General features: G+C 49.3%; 1 pseudogene; it reads right to left on the bottom strand.

The window, feature by feature from the left end:
• Window positions 1–20,473: 20,473 nt before the first annotated feature.
• Window positions 20,474–21,507, bottom strand: LOC144828055 (uncharacterized; annotated as a pseudogene).
• Between the last annotated feature and the right edge of the window lie 216 nt (window positions 21,508–21,723).

Here is a 21,723-nt window from a genome sequence, read left to right as displayed (position 1 = left end):
AGGAGGCCGGTCGGTTGGGGATCACACTAGTGCCCAAGGAGTGCGCAGAGGACGTGTATGCCGTGGACGGAAGACGTCTGATCACCGGCCCCATAGGGCATCACACCGGGGTGTTACCGGTGAGATACGGGGAGGCCCATGAAGAGGGCATCGATTTTAACGTTATCCGCGCCCCGAGGTATAGGATCATCCTGGGTCTACCCTGGCTCGAGAAGCATAACCCGACAGTGGATTGGGTTAACCATCGGATCGAGATGACGTCGGAGCATTGCCAACAACATTGTGGGGTAAAGAAGGAGCTCGGGTCGGGAAGGAGGTACACTGTCGCCACCGCAGCCGAGAAGGCAGTTGCGTTACCTGATGTCTACCGTACCTTCCAGGATGTTTTCGACGAGGCCCGGGCTGAGGTCCTCCCCCCACATCGTATGTACGATTGTCAGATCGATCTGATTCCGGGTGCTAGTATCCCCAGCGGTAGGTTGTATGCGTTAACAGAACCGGAAAACACACATTTACGCTCCTATCTTGATAAACTCCTGGGATTGGGGTTCATCCGACCCTCCAAGTCACCAGTCGCGTCTCCCCTTTTCTTTATCCCGAAGGCCAATGGTGAGTTGCGGGCCTGTGTGGACTTCCGGGAGTTGAACGCAATCACAGTAAAGAATCGATATCCGTTGCCGCTCATTAACGTCTTGCTGGAACAGGTGAAACAGGCCCAGGTATACACAAAATTGGACCTCAAAGAGGCCTACCATCTGGTGCGAATGCGCGACGGCGACGAATGGAAGACGGCGTTTAAGACCGGATTCGGCCTCTTCGAGTACCTCGTTATGCCGTTTGGACTATGCAACGCCCCTGCGGCCTTTCAGTACTTCTTGAATGAAGTATTCAGGGACATCATGGATGAGTATGTGGTGGTGTACGTTGATGATATCCTCATCTATTCCAACACTGAGGAAGAACATGTGCACCACGTGGCCACAGTACTCCAGAGACTCTGAGGCCACTCGCTGTTCTGCAAACTCAGCAAGTGTGACTTCCACGTCAAGTCCGTGGAATTTCTGGGAGTTATGCTGAGTCCGGAGGGACAGGAAATGGCAGAGCGCAAAGTCAAAGCCGTAGAAGAGTGGCCAACGCCCCAAGGGGTGAAAGACGTACCGTGCTTCATAGGGTTTGCCAACTTCTATCGCCGCTTCATCGATGGATTCTCAGGGTTGGTGGCCCCAATCACACAACTACTGCGTAAAGCACAGCCTTTCAGATGGAACGCGGACGCTCAGGAAGCCTTTGTGGCGCTCAAGAAGGCCTTCGTTTCCGCCCCTATTCTGGCTCATCCGAACCCTGACTTGCCCTTCGTAGTGGAGGCGGATGCCTCCGAGGTCGCCATTGGAGCCATCCTGTCACAACGGCACCAGCCCTCCGGAATTCTCCATCCCGTGGCGTTCATGTCCAGAAAACTGAACCCCGTGGAAAGAAACTACCACATTGCGGAAAAGGAGCTTCTGGCCATAAGGGACGCTTTTGCGGAGTGGAGGCACTGGCTGATGGGGGCCAGGCATGATGTAACCGTGTACACAGACCACCGCAATCTGCAATTCATGACGGCGGCGAAACACCTGTCGCCTCGGCAGATGCGGTGGATGCTGTTCTTTTCTGGTTTTCGGTTCCATATCACCTACCGACCAGGCTCGGAAAACAGGAAGGCGGATGCGCTGTCCCATCAGTCGTCTGCTCTGGACCCTCCTCCTCCGCCGGTGCATTCGATCATTCCACCGGGCGCGGTGATTGGGGCGGTGCAGCCGGACCAGTTCCTCAAGGGCATACAAAAGGGGATCCGAACATTCGCCTGGAAACAGTGGCTCTCGTGTCATAAGGAATGGAGAGTGATCGGCGGTATGCCGGTGCACGGTAGCCGGTTGTTGGTGCCCAATCCCCGCTTACGGAAACAGGCCTTTGATTGGTTGCCACACGTCGCCCTGTGCGGGTCATCTGGGGTATGAAAAAACCGTATCCAGTCTTGGAAGACACTTCTGGTGGCCGTCGCTACGTGCAGACGTCCGCAGATGGGGGAAGGAGTGCTCAGTCTGCGCCACAGCGAAATCGGACCATCGCAAACCACAGGGCTTGCTACAACCACTTCCATCGCCTGGTAAACCCTGGGAGTGTATATCCGTGGATTTCATCGTGGGGTTGCCGAAGGATCAGGGCTGTACAGCGGTTATGGTGGTGGTGGACTATCTCACGAAGATGGGGCACTTCGTGGCCTGTAGGCAGGTTCCCACGGCGGGCCAGCTGGCCTTGCTCCTCCTGAAGAACGTGGTGAGGTTGCACGGGCTGCCCTCCACTATCGTGTCTGACAGGGGCTCTCAGTTCACGGCCCAATTCTGGAGGAAGTGGTGTTCGGCGCTACACGTCACATCGGCTCTGTCAACGAGCTACCACCCGCAGACGGATGGGCAAACGGAACGCATTAATCAGTCCCTCAAACAGTACCTGCGTTGTTTCATAGACCAGGGGAAGGAGGAGTGGGTGGATCTCCTGTGGCTAGCGGAGGTCGCTTACAACAACGCCACCCACAGCTCGACCAAGTCGTCCCCGTTTTACAACAACTACGGCCATCACCCCAGGTTTCTGCCTTTCGTTCACCCTGTGAAGGACCGTTGGGTGCCGGAAGCCGCTAAGAGGGTAGCGCACATCAAGGAGACTCTGATCCGGTCTCGTGCCTGCCTAGAGGCGGCCAAGTCTGCGTACAAAGCCACGGCCGACAGGAAGCGACTGCCCAGTCCGCTGTATAAGACAGGGGTTTACGTTTGGGTTTCCTCCCGTAATCTGAGGTTCCGGAAGCGCAGCGTCTTTCATCCTAAGTTCATCGGCCCGTACCGCATCACTAATCGCATAGGCCCTGTGAACGTGCGCTTGGGATTGCCGGGCCACCTGAGAATCCAACCTGTGTTCCACGTTTCTCTCCTGAAGCCGGCGGCTTGGAGCAGTCGGGTGTCTTTGAGACCGGTTTCGATGGAAGCCGACGCAGAGTACAAAGTGGCGGGGATACTGGACTTCAAATGGAAGGGCAACAAACTCTGGTATCTGGTGGATTGGAAGGGATACGGCCCGGAGGAGCAGTCTTGGGAGCCCGAGGCGGGCATCCACGCCCCGAGGCTGGTTGCTGCTTTCCACAAAACACACCCGGCCTCCGCGGGTCCTGTTCAGGGGAGGTGCGGTTGAGGGGAGGATGTACTGTCAGCAGTGCTTAATTTGTGCGGGTGCTTTCTGGTGCTTAGCACCGGCACTTAATTATCAGGGCCGGGTCTATGTATCTGCTGCACATGTCACAAATTGTGGTTTTTTAAAATGTACTGTACTGTGACTGTACTGAGATTAAAACGATAGAACACCGGCTCTGCAGCTGCTGTGCTCCCCGCAGACTTAAGTTGCAAGCAGGGCAGGCGGCTCACAAACAGTTAAAGACCCTGCTCGGCTCTGGGTGAATCAATCTGCCCTGAGGCTTGCCTGCGTTGAAATCCGCGCCGAGTAATAACCCGGAGCAGATTTCCAGATCAATGTAAAACTCACGCCAGGCATCCAGAAGTGACGGTCACGAGGCAGATGACCAAGCAAAGTATGTTAACTGAAGAGGAGAGTGGGCTTGAGGGTAGGGGGCCGACGTCATGTGATTGGAGTCGTGGGGCGAGAGGAGGCACTTTTAACTCCTTTCTGCAGACTGAGGCACCGCCACGGGCTATCTTCCTATTCCAAATTAATTATCGAGTTTAAAGAAGGCTTTACAAAGTAGCTTTTTAAACTAGCGCCAAACCTGCTTTCAGTCTCGGGTCGCATTAGGTTCCACGTGAACACACGGTTGGGGAGGATCCGGTTCCGGTGGGCCCAGGCTGTAGCAGGAATGTTCAATTTCCTGCCCGCCAGCCGGGCCCCAAGGCACCCAGGAATTACTTGCTGCACTACTGCATGGCCAAGAAAAGGAGGAAGCTGGTGTTCGAGAACAGATCAACTCTGCTCACCTCCTCTTGACCTCGTCCTCTCCATGTGCCACTAACTGGATGAGTCTCACCATGGGAGCAGGTGCACAGGCTGAGGCAGTGCAGTGCAGCACAGCACGCTCTGACTCTAAAGAAGAGACAGGCAAACAATCTCCACGGCGCCACAGCAGCTTCTCTTGGTGGATACTTCTATCAAGAGACTTAGTAAGTCACATTTTAATATAATTTACTCCTGTCATTGTATGTGGTTTGCTGAGCGGGTTACTGCTTTTGTCACAGAGTTCCCTTTGATACTTGTGGCTCAGCGTCACCTGGAGGTGAGGTTGGGTTGGAGGGTGCTGATTATTTCGAAATTAAACAATAGTTTTAAAAGCACTTGCTGCAGAGTGTCACTTTCATGTTGTACAAATGAGTGTGTTTTTTCTGATATTTACTGTTTCCATGGACTTCATTGCGGGATTTTGGTTGCAAGAAAGTGTCACTTTAAGTGTCACACATTTAGTCACTGAATGTCTCAGAAATCCTCTGCATCAATGAAATTGTCACGCATAAGTAATCTCAAACATTAGCAGCTGTGTTTTAATGGGTGTAATTTCTGATATTTATAGGTTTCCCTTGTCTTCATTGCTTGCGAGAAAGTGTCACTTATATTTGTGGAAATGTCACTTATAATTACACTGAAATTATGAATATGTCACACATAGCAATCTGAAATCTTGGCAGCTATGAGATTTATAATGTAAAATCATTTTAAACACCATCCAGAAAGTTCTGTTACCTTGGTTTAATCTTTGTTCCAAAATATTCTAGAAACATCTTTAACCTTCCAGAAAGGTCTAGAACCTTTCTTCAGTTTTCCATCCAAGATGAAAGAACATCCTGTATCAGCTCTACATATACAGCTTTAGAACTGCTTCTCATTGTGCCACAATGAAGTTCAAGTGCTGGGCTGAACAGTTTCCTTGTCTTGTTTCATAGTTCCAGAGCTTTGGTGCCGTGTTGGAAATGGTTTTGTCCAGTTCACTGATTACTTTAGTCCACCCTGAACTACTTTCTTGCCAGTAGTGACTGAATTTAGATTACTAAGGTAGGAATTCAAATCGAGTATGAAGCCAGTTGAGGATGTGGGTGGAGCCAGTGAAGGAAGTGGGTGGAGACAGGGAAAGTGGGTGTGGCCTCCCACAAAAATGTGAGCACCTGCACTTCACATTTTACAAATTAAGCACTGACTGTCAGGATCCTAGGGAGCGGCGGGATGCCGTTGTTCGCGAACTCCAAAACGGACGATCTACGGGGCAGAGACAGAAAGACTACAAAGACCGGCATGCCTAGCGCGCTTCGCGCGCAGCCGGAAATGCGTATTTAATGCGCAATGACTATGAGCCGCTGTCGATAATTTTGATTGCAAACCGGCTGTCCGTTGAGTCCCTCCGCACCTTGGATCCCGGGACGACGGAGCCGAGAAGAGCCAAGGAACCAGTATCGGCCCCGCATTGCAGACCTTCAGGGTAACGAGTGGCTGCTCGTTTCTGCTTCCAGAGCAGGAGTCAGGGTAGAGCGTTAGGCTTAACGCTCCCTTGACGAACAATCACAGACCGCCCACCAAGAAGGGTGGAAGCAGCGCCTCCGGGGTGAGGACCTTGGGGGTGTATTCTGACTCCTCGGTGGAGCGCCCGGCCGGGTGTTCCCGAGTAGATAGTCAGACCTTGACGCCACTTGGCGTTTGCGCCCCATCAGACGTTTTCGAACGGCATTTTCGGCCGTTACGCAGCACAGTGTCCTCTGTTGGCTGGACACCGGGACCGGTGCCCATGCAGAGGACGGTTGGAGTATTCTGACTCCTCGGTGGAGCGCCAGGCCGGGTGTTCCCGAGTAGATAGTCAGACCTTGACGCCACTTGGCATTTGCGCCCCATCAGTCGTTTTCGAACGGCATTTTCGGCCGTTACGCTGCACAGTGTCCTCTGTTGGCTGGACACCGGGACCGGTGCCCATGCAGAGGACGGTTGGAACCGAGCCCTCAACTACTCTTGGGCTACGACTGATGGGTAACGTATTACTTGTTTTCCTTATGCAAGACTATACATCACCTGTATGATTGATTTTCCGACAACTCCCATTACTTGTGACTATTAAACAAGTATATAACAGTGCACGGTTTGTCGTGGGGGTTTTCTTGTCGCTAGAGTCGATCCCGAGAAAACCGGGGTATTACACAAACACTTAATTCATGTTGGGGGAACAGGGTGAGACCTAAAGCCCCCACAACCCCACTGGTTCCCTATAGGAGGCAGTATTTCCTTTGTGCTCCCACAGCATTGCTTCCAGTGGGTGGGAGCAGAATGCCTTGTTTCGCCCACTGTATGGAACATGCGTGGGAGGATTCAGAGTAAGATGAGCACCTTTGGGCAACATTCTCCTTCAGGTTCATGGGATCCCTGAACCTTGCATACTGGCACATTCATAGCCTGGCTTCTTTTGTTGAACTGGCCCTCAGGGAGATGGGGGCCTCTGAGGTTGAAAGACATCTCGGGAGGTGGGACCCATGCATGCCCCTTGCACCAACAATTTAAATAAATAACCTTGCACTGACCTCCGGGCACTGGCCCATCACAGGGGTTATCTAGAATGTAGGAAGAGAACCCCATGCACTCCATTTCCTCTATTCGGTCAAAGGTCTCATTTTAGTCTAAGAGCATTTTTAACCGGCTTGCCAGGCCTCTAAAGGGTGCACATTGTGGCTAGTAAGTTTTACTGTTTCCCTGCACTAGTATTCTCCTCGCCTAGCTTCTAGTGCTCTTGTGCTGCTGGTGGAAGCTTCTTGTGCAGCCCCTCCACTACCAGGCAACATAGCACCCTCCTACTCACACGTCCAAGCCTCCTGGGTGTCTTGCAGTACATTTGGAACAGCAATGGAGCCTAGATCTTCCTCCAACTGGTCGTCAGGGGTCCTAGAGAGGCCAGCACCACTGGCTTTGGAGAGACTCACCTAGTCTGGGCCTTCAGCTTCAGAGAAAGTCCTATGCCCATCCGGGGCATCATGTGGCTTCTCCTTCTAGTTGTCCCTGATTATTCAGTTGCCATCTTCCAGGTTAAGGGCTTTGCTCTCTGTCTTTCCCTTATGCAAGAGTTTATAACTGTGAGTGGAAAGTTCAAAATGTCTGGTCCCTCTAGACATTTCCAGAATGCCACAACATCCCTCCGCCTCTGTCCCAACCCTCCTAAACAGAATTCTGGATCAATCCCACATGGCAGTACACTTCTTCCAGTGTGCAAAGCTCCTGTGCCCACCAAGATGTGTGGCCATAGAACTAAGCAGTCCTTCCATGTGGCCACTTTAATCCAGTTCTGGAATAGCTGTCCCCACTAGGATTGGAGACAGACTGACTAGAAGGACAATTGAGGGTGCAGGGACTGGTGGTAGCTACATTTACCTATGGCAGAGAAGCTAATTCACCGGGCCATCCACTCAAGTAATGGACAGCTCCTCTCCATACATAAGGTACCTTTTCCCTACCCTGGGAGTAATTCACACCTCAGTTCAAGGGAGCAACCCAGCTGCGATGTGACAGTTGAATACTTATAGAAAGGCTGCTGGAGGCTTTAGGAAGGAAAATGGTAAGTTTCAAAAAGTACCTATTACTTAATAGTCAGACAAAATTATACTTTACATTTAAATGGGTATTTAAATGGCTGAAAAATGAATCCTTGGATTATTTCTCTAGCTGTTACCAATCCAAATGTAACATTTATTTAATTTAACAGTATATCCCAGGGTTTTCCCTCGGAAGCAGCAGTCTTCCTACAGTAGAAATAGCTTTTGGGGATATTTCACTGTAAGGACATGAGGAACATTACGTTTTGAATGTCATTCTTTTACATTCCACCCACCCTGCCTTTTTGGGCAATAAATACTACTTAGTGGTGACTAATGAATATTTAAATGTCCGTCAAAATGAATTATTTTGATAGGTTACATTTGCAGTTTAAAACTGCCACGGGGGCGTGGCCAAGGCAGCCAGCATGGCGGACGCAGCTTAGGTGAGCACCGTCCCGCCGATCGACTATCCGCCAGATTATCCTTGTTTCCCTCTCATCTGAGCCTGTTCCGCGACGGAGGAAGGTAGCCGGGGGTGCCGAGAGGACGCTGGAGAAATTTGAGCCGCGTCGGAGAGGTAGTTCCCGTGCTGCGGCTCCCGGTGGCGGTGAGGCCTACACCGCAGAACAGAGCCGGGGCCTCGAGTTTGGAAGCATCCGGAGGTGCGCGCCAACCGCCGGCGGGCGGTCCAACGAGGTGACGGGAGTTGCCCACCCCTCGGAGGAGAGTAATACTGGCGAGTGTTTCCCACTGAAACGGAGAGTTGGCCCCGGCGCGACGCCCTAGGGACCTGGCTGACCGGGTCGTCGCCGAGACCGGGGACAGTGACCCGACATACCGACGGCGGCAGAAGTGACCCGGCTGGCCCCCGGATCTGGAGACGCGGCCCTGCGGTGAGTCGACACGGGGGTGCGCGGTTGGAACCCTGGGCATCGGCGGAGCGGAGACAACACCGCCAAGGGCCCGGCGGCCACATCGGGCCGCGCCCGGCCTTGGAGAGGAGTGCAGAGGACGACGTCCATTTTGGCCAGTCTCCACCCGAGACCCGGCGGCGGACGGTCGGGGGGGCCACTGGGACGCCAAGCAGATCCATAAGCCCACTAACTATCTGAGCCGAGTGGCGTGGGGACCCCCCACTTCTCGTCTGCCTAGCTGGCCGTGAGTAGCCTAAACTGGTGATCTCGGGGGTTCCGCCATTGGAGATTGGAGTTTTGGGAGGCCATGTGGCGCGGCCGTAGCAGTTGGCCGCCTGGATCCGGAGCCCGGCCGGGCGTGTGAGGCAGTGGAGCCTCGAAGTATCCGAGCGGATCTCTCCGATACTTTGCCTCGCCGACCATAGATCACGGACCATGACCAGAGGCGGGAGCGGAGGCACCACCTCGAAGCAAGGTACCCTTGACAAATTCACCGGCCCATCTGGGTCGGCCGGGGCCTCTGGGGGCCTCCCGCACCAGGGGCCGGACAATGCGGCCCTTCTGGCAGTGATCACCCAATCTAGAGACACCCTGGATGACAAGATTGGGGCGGTTGGTGCGGACGTAACCCTTTTACGCCAAGATCTACGAAACGCAGTAGCCCGTATCACAGAGGCGGAGACCAGGATCACCGGGGTGGAGGACGATGTGGCAACCCTGAAGAAGAAGATGGCCGCCATGGAAGGTATCCAGAAAGGTCTGGCGCTCAGGGTGGAGGATGCCGAGGGGCGAGCTCGGCGAAATAATCTACGTTTTGTTGGCTTTCCGGAGGATTGTGAACGAGGGAATATGGAATCCTTCCTGACCCAATGGCTGGAAAGCTGGCTACCGCCGGACACTCTCTCTCGCTGCTTTGTTGTCGAGCGGGCCCACAGAGCGCTCGCCCCGAAACCTCAGGTGGGGGAGCGCCCGCGACCAGTGATCGCCAAACTGCTTAACTATCATGATCGGGACGTTATCCTGAGGCAAGCCCGCCTGAAAGAACCCCTCATGTATGAGAATCAACGAATCATGATCTTTCCGGACTATACACGGCTAGTGCAGCGGCAGCGACAGTCCTTCACAGCGGCCAAGGCTCGCCTGAGAGGCCTAAAGATTCAATATGCGCTGCTGTACCCGGCCCGCCTGCGGGTGGTATACCAGTCGCGTACTTTGTTCTTCAACATGCCGGAGGAAGTCTTCGCATGGACTGATGAAACGGCCGGGGCTCGGCGGAGGCACTCGCCGGCCCGGGACTCAGACTCGTCCTCCTCGATGGCGCCGCGGCGGAACACCCGACGCTCCCGTAGCAGGAGCAACTGGAGATCTCGCTCAACCAGGAGGTCCCCTGCCAAGAATGGTGATGTGGAGACGGCGGATCCTCCGGACACTCAGATGGCGGACTCGTAAATGGTGGTGAACCCCTTTTGCTACTAATTTGCTGTTATGCTAAGACCGAGTCCAGTAGGTGATATTGCCAGCCCGGTTGGTGCCGATGGCTACTATGGTGACACACTGTCATACTGGACTATCGTCCACTGAGACTACATATGGGATGCGGGATGGGGGAGGGTGGGGGGGATGGACAATACGGCGGACATTGCCTTGGGGTCCTCCATAGGTGTTTAGTGCCCCCTTAAGGGGCTAACTGGGAGTTGTGGGTGTGATCGATGGGGATCCATTGGAGTGGGTGGCCCCAGACCCCCCGTTGGGGGCTGGGGTGCTCCCGCACCGCGACAGATACTTCAACGTTTCTGAGGTATAGGGGTGGGGGGAGGTTGGCTGTGGGGGCTCTGAGTTGGGGTGGGGGTTGGAGGGAGGGGGGACGTGTAAGTTGGGGATTGTTGGGGGGCTGTTTATTGCACGACGATACACCAGGTTCTGTTGGAGTCATGGACACAGATGCAGCCCCCTGCACCCGGGCATTTAGCCAACTACCCAGTTGATGGCGGCTAAGGGTCACACTTTGCAACCCCCCAGGGCAGTATTGCGCGTGGTGAGCTGGAATGTGAGGGGAATGTTGGACAAGATCAAGCGGGGCGCTGTACTAAGACAAGGGAAAAGAGAGAAGGCTGATGTCCTACTGCTGCAGGAAACGCACCTCCTAGGTACCAAAACCCTTAGTTTGCAGAGATTCGGATACCAGCAGGTGTTCCATGCTGGCTTTGCTAGGGGGTCCCGGGGGGTGGTGATACTGATTCACCGTAGGGTTCCCTATGAGCACGTCACACAGTGGGTGGATGTCCAGGGTAGGTATGTGTTGGTCAAGGGGATGATTGGGGGCGAGCAAGTGGTATTTGGCAGTGTGTATGCTCCCCCTCCGCTGCAAGGGGCTCTGGTGGAGAAACTGTTCAATATTTGGGCGGAGATACCGGATGTGATGGCTGTGATCGGTGGCGACTGGAATGATGTTATGGATGGTACTGTCGACCGTTTCAAACCGGGTGGCGGGCAGCAGACTTCCACCCCCACTAGATTGAATGACATGGTGAGAGGCATGGGCTGGGCGGATGTGTGGCGCTACCAACACACATATAGCCGGGAATACACATTTGTCTCGGCGGTCCATAAATCCTTCTCCAGACTGGATTACATATTTGTGCCTGGTACTCGGATAGGGAGGGTAGAATCGACGGCCATACTGCCGCGCGGGCTCTCTGACCACTCCCCCGTTGCCCTTACCTACCTGTTGGATGGTAGGCGACAGCAGTTTCGATGGCGCCTCTCGACTTGGCACCTCCAACAGGACGACTATCAGTCCCATATGTGGAAGGCCATTGCCCACTACTGGACCGACAATGAGGCGTCGGGATTAGATGATGTGACCCTCTGGGAGGCCATGAAGTCCACTCTCCGTGGAATAGACATTGCCTGGTGTGCGTCAGCGCGTGGGAAGCGTAGAGAGGGCCTAGAAAGTGCGGTGGCTCGGGTCCGCAACCTGGAGGAGCGATGTACCGAGGCGGGAGACGAGGGAGACGTCAGGCGGCTACTACAGGCCCAGCAGGACTCTGCGTCTCTGCACCTGGAGGAGTCACGCCAAGTTTGGCTCGCTACACAGAGCCGGATTTACCAGTGGGGAGACAAATCCAGCACGATGCTATATAGGTTGTGCCAGAGTACATTTCAGGCGCAGCAGCTTCCGGGGCTACGAGATGCGGCGGGTGCATCCATGTCGGACCCGATGGCGATTGCCGCCAGCTTTGCGACCTATTATGAGACACTGTATGCCCCCAAGGAACTCCTCCCGGCGGAGGACATTGATAAATTCCTTGCGGATCTCCCGCCAAGAGGGATCTCGGATGATGATCGTGCTCGCCTCGAGCTTCCACTGACCGCGGAGGAGCTAGATAAGGCTCTTGGCGAACTGAATACAGGCAAAGCCCCGGGACCCAATGGATTCCCGTGTGAGTTCTTTCGGAAATACCACCTCCAACTGTGGCGGCGCTATCAGAAGGCGCTCTATGCAGCAAAGGGACTGGGTCGCCTACCAGGGGACTGGCACCACGCGGAGATTGTGGTCTTCTGCAAGCCGGGGAGGCCACCCGACCGCCCTGAATCTTATCGGCCTATTTCGCTGCTGAATATAGAGGCGAAGATACTGGCTAAGGCCATTGCTAATCGTCTTCTCCCGTTGATTACAGACCTGGTACACCCGGACCAGGCCGGCTTTATGCCGCACCGAGCCACGCGCCACAACATCAGGCGGGCCCAGGTGATATTGGATATGATGCATGCCAACGGAACCCCAGCGGCGTTATTATTAGCTGACATAGATAGGGCATTCGACTCGTTGAGCTGGGTGTACCTACGTGCGCTCCTCCCTCGTTTAAACCTGGGCCCTTCCTTCCTTTCCTACATACAGCTACTTTATACGGATTTAACAGCTTCCGTGAGGGTGGCGGGCGCGGTTTCGAGCGCCTTTCCCATCGGTCGTGGCACCCGGCAAGGGTGCCCCCTGTCGCCATACCTGTTCGCCCTCGCCATGGAACCGCTAGCGGCATGGGTACGCATCGATGCGCAGATAGCAGGCTTTGAATGGGAAGCTGGGCCGTCGGATAGGATCGCGCTATACGCGGACGATGTGCTCTTTTTTCTTACTAATCTTAACAGGTCGGGACCGAGGGTACTTGACATCATGCGCATCTTCGGGGAGGTATCGGGGCTCCGACTTAATGTACGAAAATCCACTTTGTGGACCGTGGGAGGTGGTGTGGACCTGGAAGACTGGGCCACGGCTCTGCAGAGGGCTACCGGGGGTATCAAATACATTGGAGTCTTCTTGACTGATATACCGGGAGTTTCGTGGGAGCGCAATGTGGTTCCAGTATGGGACCGAGTTAAGTCAGATATGAAAACGTGGTCCCGTATGCCCCTCAATCTTTACGGCCGCTCGGCCATTTTCAAGATGGTGGCCCTCCCCCGCCTGCTTTATCAGCTGCAGAACCATCCATACCCTGTCTCGCCGCAGTGGTTCCGCCAGGTGAACTCAGCACTGGGACGCTTCCTCTGGGCCGGGGGCAGCGCCCGGGTGGCGCTTCGCACCTGCTTCCTCTCTACTTATTGTGGCGGTCTGGCGTCGTCAGATATCCAGTCCTACTACCAAGCTTCCCACTTGCTGGTGCTGAATGAGTGGTGGTACGGGGATCGGAGTGACCCGGCGTACGCCCTAGAGAGACATCTGATGGACCCAGACACTATCCATACACTCCTATACTCCGCGGGGAAGAGGAAGAGGCTCCCGGAGGTTACTCAGACAATTTTCATGATCTGGCGTGGAGCGCTCCGTCGTATGGGATGGTGGAACAAGCTAATGGGGGAGACCCCGCTGTGGCGGAATGGGCAGCTGCCGGCATTGGCGGCCTTGCAGGGATTCAGTGGATGGGACGCGATAGGGATTTCAGTGCTGGGCGATGTCATGCGAGGCACGACCCTTAAGTCATTTCAAGAGCTGAAGGACGACTATAAAAATGCCCCACACTCAATTTTTCAAGTACTTGCAGTTTAGGCATGCCATTTCCCCTGCTCTGGAGGGTCTGAACTCCCTCCCGGAGTTCAGCCCGCTGGAAGCCAAGTTATTCATGGGCGACCTAGAGGAGAAGAAAATATCTCGCATCTACCAGTCACTAGTTACTCACTGTTCCCCCCCTCTGGACAAGCTTCGGCGCGCCTGGGAGAGTGATGTAGGAGATATTGATGAGGAGGGTTGGAGGGAGGCCCTTGCCGCCCCTAGGGAAGCGGCCATTGCTGTGCGCTTGCGTTTCATTCAATTTAAATACTTACACAGAGCCTATTTCACGAGGGAGAGACTGTGGCGGGCCGGACTGATTGCTTCCCCTGATTGCCTGAGGTGTGGCCGAGAGGTTGGCACGTTCCTGCACACGGTGTGGTCCTGTGGGGCGCTGGAGAGATTCTGGATGCGAGTGTGGGACTGCCTAGACGAGGTCCTAGGCTGGGAACTTCCGCGCACATCACAACTGGGCCTCCTCCATATCATGGAACAGGTGGGTGGGAACATATACAAGAGACGTCTGCTGCTCCTAGGTCTCACGGTTGCCAAACGAGATGTGGCCCGTGCCTGGAAGAACCCCAGGGCCCCCCTGATAGAAATGTGGAAACGAGGACTGGATTATTGCATGGGTCTGGAGCGCCCAGTGTACGAAGCCCGGGGCTGCCCCCGAAAACATTATAAAATTTGGAAAAGGTGGGCGGAGTACAGAGGGCTGTGGCTTGAGCCGCCGCTACAGCGGGATGTTGAAGATCAACTTGTGTTATGATACCTGGGACAGGGGTGCAGTATATCACCAACTCAAAAGGACTCCTTGTTCTGTGGACCTAAGTAGTCGTCGTGCATGAGGTTAGGGTGGGTACGGGGTGAGGGTGGTTTTTCTAGAGGTGGGGGGGTTCCTTTCTTTTTACTAAATTGATGATTCTGATTGCTGTATTGATTGCATTTTCTTGCATTACGCCTTTTCTTCTCACAGCCCCTCCAGTGTTTGGAGTACTGTGGTCTATCTGCGATCATATTGTCTAATAAATAATAAAATTGTTCTGAAAAAAACAAACTGCCACAACCATGTTACCTGTGTTCAGCTACCTTGATGCGCATGACGGTAGTCTCTCACATGCAGCCCACACAGGTGCACACACATGCACACAGGTTCACATGTCAGCAGTCCACTGCCCGTTGCCCTACCCGCACTGCAGCGGCCTTATCTTAAAAGGCGGACACCGGCAGAAAATGAGCTAATTCCATTTACCATGAAATTACCTTGAGTGAGACTCAGGCATTGATACTCACAGTAAAGATCCAAAAACATGGTGTTCAAAAGCAAAAACGTCTCCAAAAACGTGGATCCCATTTGCAGCAGATACACTTGTGAATTTCCAACAATAAACAGTTTTCTGAACAGTTGAAGACCAGTCATGCCACAGGTCCTTTTCTATAAACTGTGATTTTGAAAAGACATATTCATATAATCAGCTCTCTCACTGTAGCATTGCTTGCTAACCCTTAAAAGAACATTTATGAATGTAATAAAATGTCATACATATTGACTTTTCTTTGCAATAAACTTATTAGACTCCACTCCTTTGATTTAAGAATGGTAAATCTTAACATAGACTCCATGCATTTTGTTTCCCTCTACATTGCATTCCTTTTCTGCCTCAGATGAACTTGCTTGTAATTTTCCTGTAGTTAAAATTTGTTTTAAAATGTGAACCACATTTTTTTTCCTTACCCCTTGATGTTTTATCAATAATAGAAACAAATGGTGTTCCTGTGTTCAAAAGTTTAGAATAAATATTTTCAGTTCAAGGTTATTTTTTCCATTGAAGTCAATTGATTTTTCATCGATGCAAACATATACTGTTCAACGTCTGGTGGTTTTGGTTATAACAAATTCAAAAGAATATTTAGGGAGGAGAGGGAGGTAATGACCCAAGTTAATGCTTTGCCTTATTTGAGTCACGGCCCCTCCAATGACTCAACAATTGTAATAAACAGCATATCACATCCTGCATAACTATATGAGTGTGTGTATGTGTCTATATAAATATATATATATTCTGTGTCAAAGACAAAGCACTCGATGGCAGTGGTACACAGCAGCCAGCACCTCTGTATTTGTTTGCCAAAAGGTATAATATAGACAGGATATTCTCCAGCGTGCTCAATGTCTAACACTGTGCCATCTACAACGCTACTCTATATGCAGGATAACCTCCATAAAAACAAGACAAAACATTGGTTGACAGAGCACAACACAACAGAGTTTCATAAATGACTCAAATGAGTCTGCAGTAAGCTAAACAGCACGAATACAACTCCAATGATATAAGCAACAGCAGTTTTATTCTCAGATCTTCACCAATGTTGACACGTAGAGATAACACAAGAACAGCCAATGTTGACAGGTAGAGATAACACAAGAACAGCCGACACGTGTCTCTCGTCTTGAAACAACTTTTTCAAGGCTGTTAGCAAGATAATACAATTTCATTTAAGTATATTGTTTTTCTTTTTCAACACAATAGAACAAAGGGGGAAAATAGTTATTTGTGTTCATTTTAGCAAAGTTCAGATTACTAGCATTGTAGCTAGATTAGGTCGAGAGAAGATCACCCACGATATGTGTGCAATATATGAAAAAATGCCAAATAAGAAAAAGGACCCAATCACCAAAAAAGCAGACCACTTTCTATTGCATTCAAAAACAAAGAGTTTTCAGATTGTAAGATCCATTACCAAGAAAGACAGAGTTAACAACTCATAAGTATAAATACCTAATGAAACTATGTTATGTCGCGAATGCCGTCTGGTGAATTTTTTTTAACTTCTCAGGATCGCGCTAAAGAGAAAAGAAAAAGGGGAGGAGGGAACAACCACAATTAATACCAATGAATTCTATGTGTTGGCCACTATATGTATAGAGCATAACTAAAGTTAGAGAACTAGTGAATATAAGTACCTAATGAAACTAAGTTCTATCACAAATACGGTATTGTGAAAGTTTCTTCAGTTTCTCAGGATTGCGCTAGGAGCCTAGGTGTAAGTAACCGAGCACCTGAAATTTCAGTGAATAAGCAAGACGGGCAATAGAAGAAAAGGGGCAGAGGAAAGAATGTCCATAATTAGTCACATTGATTTTATATGTTGGCCACTATATTTATATGTCATGAAGCTTGAGGCTCTCACCCCAAGTACGTAATCCGAAAATCCCTTAGGATCTCCCTGAAAAGGGCTGGAAAGCCCATTTTGCGGGTAAATTAAAGAAAAAGACAAAAACAGCAGCAGTGTGCTCTCGATATATAGCCTCCTATTGGTAATGTCATCGGGCTTTGTCTCGTATTTAAAAACATTATCCTCAGTTTCATAATTACAGTGTTTATATAAAAAATACTTATGAATGCTACACTGCAGCGAACAAAATTCCTGTCTCGGGGATTATGTGAAGAGTAGGAACCACTTCTTGTGGCTAACACCCGACTAACACAAGCCAATAACTATTTGTAAAAACTCTATTGTCAAGTGACTTACTCTAATTCTAGTAGTTCGTCAGCCCACGGTGTAGTAAGAGTGTCCCAAGTTCACTGCCTCTCGTGGCAACGCATGGACATATAGGTTGCAAAAAACAGCAGCTATTAAAAGAAAAGGCTTTTAGAAGCTTGAGATAAGACCGCCAACGTTGTGTGGAGTATATCTTTGTGTTTAGGTCAGAATAAATATAGCAGCATTAGCTCTCGATATCTGCTCAAAAGGTGGAAAAACTGCAGCCTAACACAATTGGTGACAATTAGACAACACATATAGCCCCACATAATACTGATTACCCGAGTGTAGCATCTAAGAGGTAGATATTAAAAAGCAAGTATACAACATGCGTAATATGAACACACATTTTTTCTAAAAGAGCCAACATTGTAGTATGGCACATGCCTCTATAGCGAAATAACAATACGTGTAGCGACAAATCCCTAGGAACTTACTTCAGAAATAAGAGCCAGTATGCTCACAAAGTTGAGGAAAACAAATTTCGTTGCGTGCACTGCATCACCAAATGCGATGCAGTGCGTGCAACAAAATGTGTTTTATTTATTTATATGTTTACTTACCTGTAAAACTCCGTAATCCATACATTACTACCCCCCCACCCTGCCCCTCCCTCTCCCCACGTCACCGCCCTGCAGGTCATCCCACTACAGACCGCGGCTGGTTATGAGATACCTGGCGGCTGCTGCGGTGCCATGGCAGTCCAACTGCCCAGCTTGTAATAGGGCAGTCGGACCAGTTAGGCCCTTAGCTTCTTTGTTTATTCTTGATATTTTCAAGTTTGTGCAGATTCATCAAGAAGGACCACTGTTCAAAGCAGTGTTAAAAAGTGTTAATTTTCTATTGACTATGGCATTAATTTACAAATTAATGTAAATGTTTGCAAGCATTTATCATATTTAGCCTTGTGTGGGTATGGCAGGTTTTGTGCAGATTCATCAGGGAAGTGAAAAGTCAAAAGGAAGAGTATAAACATTTTCATGTGCTAATAACTTTGATGTCTTCTTTTTTAGGAATCTGCCTGAAATGTTGTAGGCCTTTAAGAAGTTAAGTTCAGCACATAAATCTAGGTATGGATGAAGATCCCTCTGGATGACACAATAGTAAGGGGGTGTTAATCATTAATGTATTTACTAGCTTACCCGTCGCGCGTTGCTGGAATCTCAGAAGAAAGGAAATTCAAGGAAACTCATTATGATAACATTCAATTTACATTGTGTCATTTTTATTGAAACCTATTCATTTTAATATGGAAAACATTTCACAGTGTGGTTTTAATTCTATTTATTTATTCGAGTGCTTTTGGATACACGACATTTTTGGTTTTTCCGTCTGGTGCGTACACGAATAAATCAAAAGATTTTCCGACGCGTGAGCTGGCCATGTACAGTTGTCCATGTGAGAAACACAGATTCTCCAAATCTAGTCCACACACCTGCAGCGATTGTCCTTGTGCTTTGTTGATGGTCATTGCAAAAGCGAGTCGCACCGGAAACTGTAAACGTTTGAATTCAAATGGCATATCTGTTGGGATCATTGGAATACGTGGCAACAGTACATCTTCCCCCTTGAATTTCCCATTCAAAATTGTAGCTTCGATGACATTGTTAATCATCTTTTTCAAGTCTTGTACCGTTGCAAAGTCCTGGTGGATTGATGTTTCGGAGAAGAATGATAGGCACACCAATTTTCAATGTTAAAATGTGCGGTGGCATACCTGGCAAATCCAGTGAATTTAAGAATTTTGTTGGATAATTGACAACTTTGTCTTGATTCATCACAGTATCGATGGACTTATACGTTGTCTCTTCACCTGGTATTCCGTTTTGAATGCTAAAATTGATGGTATTGACATCGTTGTTTGTAGCTGCTAATATAGCACGTGCACTGAGCCACTGATCCACTGATAATTTTTGTAATTCCGTGCAATATTTGTGAAAACCTTTTGAATCAATTAGTCTTTGGTTGATGTCATCTTACAAAAGTTTGTTGGCAATGTGATACATTGTGTAGATCTGTCGATTGCCATCTTCCCATTCCCAATATCCAGCAATTGTTTTGCGAAACATTCGGCGGATGCATCATTTTGTAGTTGAACACGCATATTGGTTTTCAAAGTCAATTTCTTTACATGTCGCCATAGAACTCATGATTTGAGACATGCATTAAGTTCATCAGCCGGTGTTGAACGTGGTATAACTGGCAGAATTTGTCGAAAATCACCAGACAATAAAATGAGTGCTCCACCGAAGGGCTGTCCATCTCCCCTCAAATCTTGCAGTGTACGATCAAGCGCTTCCAATGCTTTGTTTGTGAGCCTTTGTGCATTCGTCCCATATGATAAGTTCACATGTTTGGAGAACTTTGCCCATTCTGGAATTTTTGGTGATATTGCATGTTAGTGTCTCAGTGGTTTGCAAATTCAATGGCAATTTTAGTGCTCAATGCGCTGTTCGACCACCATCCAAAAGGGTTGCCGCAATTCCAGATGATGCAATTGCCAGGGCAATTTTATTCCGTGATCGTATGGTTGCCAAAATGATTGAAATGAGAAACGTTTTGCCGGTACCTCCGTGCGCATCTATGAAGTACAATCCACCGCTTTGATTTGTAATTGCTTGCATGATTGTGTCATATACAATGCGTTGTTCTGGAACCAATTTCGGAAGATTGTTTTCAACAAATGTACCCAAATCATCGACATCGAAGTGTGTTTCACGTTGCAAATTACGATCATAAGCATCCTTTGCATGTCGATTTGTTGCACACATTCCCAACTGCACCAATCCTTTGTTAGCGATTGCCAAACATATACTTGATCGAAACCAACACCTCATTATACTCGTTTGTTGTGAATTGCATGCCCGGATTCGTTGCTCGCAAACAACGTAGGATGTCTTCACTCAAGTAATCTTTGTATTTTTCCCAAACATATTTCGGGTTGGTTGGGAAACACGTTGTCAATATTTTCACAAATAACGTGCGTATTTGCTGTGGTTGAGCAGTATTCGATGCATCAGCGAGTGCTGTGTCCCAATGGGCATCTTTTTGAAGAAAATTTAATTATTGGTAAGCTTCTCGATAGGTCGCACCTACTTCACCATTTACTGTTCTCAGTTCTTGGAAGGATTTCTGTACACGTACGTTAACTAACAGTTATCGCAAGTAAAAACATTCTAGATTGTTTGGATGAACTGTATACAGACAGCCTAATGTGTCGGACGAATATAAATTCGGATGTCCTTCAACTGGTTTGTCCTGTTTACGACGTTGAAACTTTTTCGCTGATGCATTCCATGTGTAGTATTTTGGCACTTCTGAGTAAAGTAGCGTTCTTGCGAACAAATCATCCATGCACAATGAGAAGAACGCAATTAACGTTGTTTGCGGTGGCGAAAATGCTCTTGCATATACATTTTCCGTTGTAAAATACACGCTCTATCCATTTTCAAGATGCTCTTCCAAATAAAAAACTGTTGGATGAAGTTCATGAATTGGAAACGAGAAAATACGCCAAACAGCTTCATTGCTACTAATGTAGCGTCCCAATTGATTTCATCGATTGGTGCAGATGCATTTCCCACTTCAAAAACTGCCATATCGCTTCCTTTGTTGACATATTTGCAAATGTATTTGATCGATTTCACTGAATTGCAATACTCGAAATTGATGTGTGCTTTGACGTCTTTGAGAGTAATGGTGAATACGGCACAATCCAACGATTATCAACTTTAATGTCATTGTTGAGCACTTTTAGAGTGATGAATTTGCCACCATCTTCAGTTGATCGTCGATTATATTGTGGATATCCATCATTTCCAGTGATAGTTTCGGCGTGTAAGTCTCCTGGATAGCGTTTCGTGCATTTTCCATCCTTCATGCACGGAGAATTGGTGTTGATCGCGCCACATGGACCATCAATCATGTTTTTGGTAACGACTTTGAATAAGCCTGGATCAATGTCGACATCTGGTATTTCTGCTGAGATGACTTCATCAATTTTGTCTGGTGTAATTTTGTCGATCAACCAAAGCAAAATGGGTGCATGCGGTAATCCTCTTTTCTGCCATTGTTTGAACACACGTGCGATGATGTCACGGCGATCCAAAGACGATTGTCCAGGCAACAGAAGTTCTTTAATTTCATCCCATGTAGGATTGCACATGAATGTTATGAACAAATCTGGACAGCCGTATGCGCGAACATAAGTTATTGCATCTTGTGCGTATTCATGTAAGTGCCGTGGGCTTCCTGTGAATGTAGCCGGCAGTATGACCATTTTTCCCAGTTCATTGGGATTGCCATCAGTAGCAATTGCGTCGCGTAAATGAATATATTCTTCTGAGCCCAGTTTGGTTTGATTCAATCGAATGAAGAGAAGTCGTTCAGTCTCGAGTTTTGCATACATATCGACAATGCATTGATGGAACAATTGCCGACATGTCACAAAATGTGATTGTCTTGGTTCTCACGAATCATCAATCGATATGAATAGCAATTCATGGCACTGACTTTGTTATTGTTCTCCTCATGTGTTTGTGGATTTCTCATTTTGATGTTGAAATGATATCCATCCAGAATAAAATTGGATATTGCAATGCATCGTATGAGCGATGAGTTTCGG

The sequence above is a fragment of the Lissotriton helveticus genome, chromosome 4_1 (assembly GCF_964261635.1).
Source record: "Lissotriton helveticus chromosome 4_1, aLisHel1.1, whole genome shotgun sequence".
Taxonomy (NCBI): Eukaryota; Metazoa; Chordata; class Amphibia; order Caudata; family Salamandridae; genus Lissotriton; species Lissotriton helveticus.
Note: the sequence above shows the minus strand (reverse complement) of the source record. Positions and strands in the feature narration are given on the sequence as shown.